We start from the raw sequence: 6912 nt of genomic DNA, 5'->3' as shown, positions 1-6912 counted from the left end.
ATTCAGTTGTGAGTGATTGTTAACATGACTAATTGTGATTTGCCAATTTTGCTGCCAAAATAAGCCATCTCAGAAACACAAGGGGGGATCTCATTACCATCAAAGAAGAGCCAGGATAGGAGCATGTCCTTTGAACCCAGAGATTCTCTACTCATTGAACTTCCTCAATCCATGAGACAGAATTGTCAGGTTAGAGGAAAGTGGCAGCAGCAGAACCAAGAGCCACTGAATGAGACACAGTGGTGAGCTTCCAGGCTTACCAAATAAGTACAGCTGAGTGCACTCAGGCATAGTGCTAGCTTGTGGACTAGGTGGCTTCAGGCACTTCCTTGCGGGAGCTAGATTTGCTGATACCTGGTGCAGGGCAGAGGCCAAGCGTTCTATGGCCAAGAGACCAATCACCAGAGAGAGGCTGCATGTGGACATGGCTAGGAAGAGGTGGACACGGCTGAGTAGAGGCTGTCCTGATTGAAAGAAATGTACCCTGAGCATTTCTAATCCCGAGTCATACCTTGTTAACTTCCCTAATACACTCATAACTGTCAGTGTGGTGTCTGAGTTCTGTGTGGCCATTGTAATTAATTATTGAACTCAGTTGAGAAGTAAAGAGTGCCATGTGGTTTGGTGTTCATTTTTCACATTTACTTAAATGATAAATATTTCTTCGAAATGCTGCTTAGTGGTGTCCCAGAGTCTTGGTGTGGCACTGTGGGTTAATGCTCTAGACTGCAAAGTAGATTTGAACTGCAAGGTTGGTGGTTCAAGCTCACTGGCCACTCTTCATAAACAGGGTCACTAAGGGTCAGAACCAAATCGACGACAGTTGACAACAACAACTAAGTAGTGTCCCACAAAAAATGATATGCAGTGCTTTCATTGTTGTTCAGTTTACCATTTTTTTTCTTATAGTTTCTTCTTTTACCCAACTGTTATTTATTAGAATATCTTTTGGTTTCCAGACATGTCAACTATCATACTTTTGTCTTGTTACCTCTAGACCAGTCTGTAAGCTCCATTAGGGAGGCATGGGTGCTTTTGTCTTTCATCACTGTTTCTTTACAACATCTAGCATAAATATTTTATACATCTATAAATATTTAATATACTTTTATGATAAAACTGCTACTCTGCTGTGGAAAATTACTAAATTGATGTTTCGATAGCATTGTTGTTGTTACTGGTTATAAGGATTACTTTACTCTCTGCCAAACTACAAAGAATTCTCTCAAAAAAGTCACATACAATAAATTGCTCAATTGACAAGGGTCATAGAATAAAACGCTCAAGAATTGCAAGTAGATGGTTATGTATTTTTCCTTTTCATACAGCTCATCTGGCAACCCAGCTTCTGAGCAACCTCTCTCTGCCCTTGATTTTGAAGGAAACATATCACAAAGCTATAAAGCAAGGCAGTGGGGAAACTGATTCCAGCATTGCATTTGTTTGTTTGGTTAACCCAATGTTTTGAAAAATTGAATTAGAAGGCACTAGAGACTCTAGATCACTAAAAATGAGCAATGAAAACCTCTGTGGATCACAGTGATCCAATCTGCAACCAGAGAGATGGTACAGAACCAGGCAGTATCTCCTTTCCTCCTGCCTGAGGTTGTCATGAGTTGAGTGCCTACTTGAAGGCAGTTAACAACAACAATAATTTTTTATTTGTGTTTCTTAGAGCATCTTAAATATGCTAATTTTACTGTCTTCTGTAGGTATTTGGAACTTCTTTCTCTTCACGTCAAATAGGTTATGGAGTTATTACTTTGCTAGAAATGATGAACTAAGAGTTATTATTCCTGGGTCACTGAAGTTCTTACAAATGTATCCATTTCCTTTCATTTCTGACGTAATTAGTAAAGGTACTGGACTGCTAACTGCAAGGCTGGCGGTTCATACCCACCAGTTGCTCCTCAGAAACCCTACATATGGTTGTTATGGGTCAGAACCATCTCGACGGCACTTAACAACAACCTTTTTGGGCTCTAATATCTGAAGAGACCACTCTTGTGTTTTCCCCATTGTTTTAAGAATACATCTGCTTAGTCTTCAACCCTATTTTATTGACATTTTGTTCAGCCTGTGACCAGAGTCTTCTGTTTTCCTTTGGAGCTTGCACTTACACCTCGAGTAGACTTTTCTCTATCAGTATCAGCTGTGTTACCCATTTTCCCAAGGTGTGTCTGAGATACAATTATACTGTGAACACCACGGCTGCCTACGTCCAGCCTTCAGAAACTTGATTGTGCATGCAAATCACCTGAGGGTCTTGCTGAAGTGCAGATTATCATTCAGGAGGTTTTACATTGCATTTACAACAAGTTCTCAGGTGATGCTGATGATGCCATTTTGGGGACTACATGCTAAGAAGTAAGTAAGGATGTATTTTTGTTGTTAAGTGCTGTGGAGTCAGTTCTAACTCATAGCGACCCTGTATAGGCTTTTCAAAGCTAGAAATCTTTACTGGAGCAGAAAGCCTCATCATTCTCTCACAGAATGGCTGGTAGTTTCAAACTGCTGACTTTGAGGTTAGCAGCCCAACTCGTAACCACTACGCTACCAGAGCTCCTTGTTGTTGTTGTGAAGTGCCATCGAGTCAGTTCTGACCCATAGCGACCCGGTATAGGGTTTCCAAAGAGCAGCTGGTGAGCTTGAACCGCAGACCTTACAGTTCAATCGGCTTTGCAGTCTGGCGCATTAACCCACAGTGCCACACCAGGACTTCACCAGAGCTCTTTAAGGATGTATTTTTACAAAGCTCTATTTTAATGTTGGAGTCCCGGTGTGATGCTGTGGGTTTATGTGCTGGATTGCAAGGTTGGTGGTTCAAGCTCACCAGTTGCTCCTTGGAAACCCTTATGGGTTGGAACGGACTTGATAGCATTTAACAATAATAAGCATGTTATTGTTATTCTTTGTAAGGCAAAAACCTATCAGAGAAGGAAAACTCAATATTTTCCACTATTAGGGGTCCTGGTGTAGTACTATAGGAAAAGCACTGGACTGCTAAGCACAGTTTCAAACCCACCAGCCACTCCTTGAGAAACTAAACAGGGTGGCTATGAGTTGAAACTGACTCAACAGGATGGCACTTATCAACTGAGCGTGATAGAAAAGTGGAAAGATTACTCCATCAAAGATGGTAAACTTGTGAGACCAAGAAAAACAAGGTTGTTCCATCCAGTGCCAGCTCTCATAGGTTTCACTGTAATTGATTCCTAAAGGTTTTCTCTCTTCTCTAAATTGTAATGATCTGTGCAGCAAAGCATAATACACTACTTCAGATGTTACGTTACTATCTTTTATGTTTTCCCCTCTGTACTCTCCCTGGTTTATTAGCGACACACTCGTTTATTTAGCTAATGAGTTTTGAGTACCTGGCATCATTCTTGGTGAAAGAGATAGATCAATGAACAAAAGAGACAAAACTCCATACCCTTCAGGAACTACCACAGTTTAAATATAAATCCTAAAAACAGAAAGGATGGCATATACTTTTTAATGTTATCTCTCTTCTGTTTCCTATTTTATGAAGTAACATTTTAAATTTGTTTTTAAGTGACAAAGACAAATAACACTACAACTTCTTATTTCTGGAGTCCTGGTATGACGCTGTAGAATAAGCACTGGACTGATAAACATAAAGTTGGCAGTTCAAACCCACCAGCAACTCCTGGGAAACACTATACAGGGTTGCTATGAATTGGTGATGACTTGATAGCACTTAACAAAGACAGTTTCTTATCCTAGGAGCCCTGGTGGAGTAGTGGGTTATGTGTTGGGCTGCTAAAGGTAAGGTTTGTGGTTCAAACCCACAAGCTGTTTCTTGGGGAAATATGAAGCTATCTGATCCCACAAAGATCTTCAGTCTCAGAGACCGTATGGAGCAGCTCTTCTCTGTCATATGGGGTCACTGATCTGACTTGATGGCAGTGGGTTGGGTTTGGTTTTCTTACCCTGAGTATAGAAGGAGGTATCTATTTAATGCTATCTTAAATTGTCTTGTTGATATTGTCATCTAGGTTCCAGCTCACCAGCCACTCCTTGGAAACCCTATACAAGGTTGCTATGGGTTGGAATTGACTCAACAACACTTAACAATAACAACAAAAAGTTGATACATCAGAGTCCTGGGGTGGCACTGTGAGTTAATGCGATGGACTGCAAGGTTAGTTTAAACTGCAAGGCCAGTGGTTCAAGCTCGCCAGCCTCTTCTTGAAAACCCTATATGGGGTCACTGTGAGTGGGAACTGATTTAATGGCACTTAACAGCAAACAGCAACAAGTCTGATACATCAACATCTGTGTGCATAATCGAAGTGTATCCAGGCTGCGACTTTTCGGAAACCGTTCACTACACCTGTCTTCTAAGGTGTCTGTGGGTAGATTTGAATCATCACATTTTCAATTGTTGTTGTTAAGTGTCATCAAGTGAGTTGCAACTCATAGTGACCCTTTATAGGGTTTCTGAGGAGGAACTAGTAGTTCAGTGCTTATCTTCCAGTGCCACACTAGTACTCCAAGCTCTCTATTAGGATTAAGAAAGAAAAGAAAAGAAAATACACTCTTTACAATATTATTTAATTTAGGATGAGCAACTTATATTTTGTGGTTGGAAGTTAGTAAAAATAGAAGACACCATCAGGAAATCTTGCAGAATAAACACTGAGTTTTTGATCAGGGAAAATTTAATTTCCAGATTTCTTTAAGTTTTCTTACAGATGGACTTTCTCCCATGTATTATTTTGCTTTTATTTTCTACCATAGGAAGTAATTCTCAATGAACCTTAAAATTCGGGTGTCTTGGTGTGTGTTTTCTTTCCATAACACACTTCAAGGAAAGGCTTTGAAGTGGAGGGAGCTTCAAAGTTGCACACTAAGCTTTTGAAGTGGATTTACTCTGATGCTGATTTTCCAAAGAACAGTATTATATTCCCCATTTTTCTTAGTGCCTCACATACAACACAGAAGAAATTTGTCATGACAAATAGCATCTCTTCAAAAGTCTAAAAGAATTTAAACCAATAAACAGAACAATGTTCTGGAGGTAGCAGTAAAACTGTTTAAAAATATAAAAGGAAAGCTGGAAGTGCTTTTATCCCTCACGATGAATTAAAACAACTGTTTAATTTGCAAACTTGATTCGAAGACACAAAAATGACTGAGGTGACTTATTTCTCTAGAATTGTGGAGGTATGAATTATCTAATGTCTCTTCTAGAGATAATCTGGGGTGGTGATTGTGTACCTGTATAGCATTTCCAAGGCTGTAAATCTTAAAAGGAACAGAAAGCCTCATCTTTCTCTTGTGGAGCAACTGGTAGATTTGAACTGCTAGATGGTGTAGTTAGTAGCCCAGCTGTTAATCCTCTACGCTACCAGAGCTCCTTAGGCATGTCTTTAACTTCCATCAAGTGTTTGTGCCTTAATGAGTTGGAGTAAGAGAAGGTGGGAGAAGTTATAGATAGAATGACTTGATTCAGCTGTGGATGTTAGCAGAGTTAGTTGTGATCATAAAAACCTGAAACTCTAGCATGGTTATAAAACGAACCATTTTATAAGCAGGTGGGGGAAATCTCACTTCCTTCAAAGAAGAAGAGCCACAAGGAGAGTGTGTCCGTTGGACCTGGAGATCCCTGCTCATTAAACTTCCTTGACCCTGAGACAGAAAGCAATGACACCAATGGAGTGGCAGAGGAACAGCAGAACCAAGAACTAAGATCAGGAGACAGAGCAGTGGCCTTCCCAGCCTACGGAATAAGTAAGGCTGAGTGACTTTGGACATGAAGCTTGCTTGTAAAGTGGAGTGCCTTTAGGCATTTACGTGGGGGAGCTAGGTTTTCTGGCCCACAGAGCTGGAGTAGAGAGTCTTCAGGCTAAGGCTAAGGCTTGTGGTGAAGTTGTGTGTACTGTAGGCCATTTCTCAGCAGCTGACGGGAACAACTGTGCCTCGAACATTCCTGATTACGAATTGTAATCTGTTCACTTCCTTCACAAGCCCCATAACTGTGAGTATTGATTTTGAGTTCTGTGTAGCCGTTGCAATGAATTCTTGAACCTAGTGGAATAAATGTATCGTGGGAGTATAAGTCGTTATTACATATTTTTGAAAGAAAATATACCTCAATGTATAATATAGACCTGTTGTTTTTAAGTGCTGTCAAGTCAATTCCGAACCATAATGATCCTATATATAGGGTTTCCGAGGAGCAGCTGGTGAGCTTGAACCACCAACCTTGCAGTTTAAATGGCTTTGCAGTCTGGCGCATTAACCCACAATATAGACTGTGGCGCTGTGGATTAATGCGCCAGACTGCAAAGCCATTTGAACTGCAAGGTTGGTGGTTCAAGCTCACAGTCACCTCTTGGAAACCCTATACAGGGTTGCTATGGGTCGGAACCGACTCAACGGCAGTTAACAACAACAACATAGACCTAGATGGAGGATATGCCAAGGATGTGTCTTGAATTTCCAACTTTTTAAGGACATGAAATACTATTTCCCACAGTGATTGTACCATTTCAAAACCACACCATTAGTGTGTGGGGGGAGGGGGGGCTCATCTTCGCACAAATTTGTAAGCATTTGTTACTTTCCATTTCCCCCCTCCTTTTTCCTTTGCTACTAATGCTAGGGTGAGATGATACCTCACTGTTGTTATGGTTTATAGTCAGTTGAACCACAGGGTCGGTGGTTCAAGCTCACCAGCTGCTATTCAGAAACCCTATGGAGGGTTGCTATGAGTTAGAAACGCCTCGATGACACTTAACTGTACTAACAACTGGCTAATGATTGTGAGCATTGTCCAAAGAAAGCATTGGCCACCTGAATATTTTCTTTGGTGTAGTGTCTGTTCATGTCCTCTACCCACTTTTAATAGGATTATTTGTTTATTTTATTTTTTATTTCTATTTA

Source organism: Chrysochloris asiatica, unplaced genomic scaffold (assembly GCF_000296735.1).
Source record: "Chrysochloris asiatica unplaced genomic scaffold, ChrAsi1.0 scaffold00009, whole genome shotgun sequence".
Classification (NCBI taxonomy): domain Eukaryota; kingdom Metazoa; phylum Chordata; class Mammalia; order Afrosoricida; family Chrysochloridae; genus Chrysochloris; species Chrysochloris asiatica.
This window is presented reverse-complemented; position numbering follows the sequence as displayed.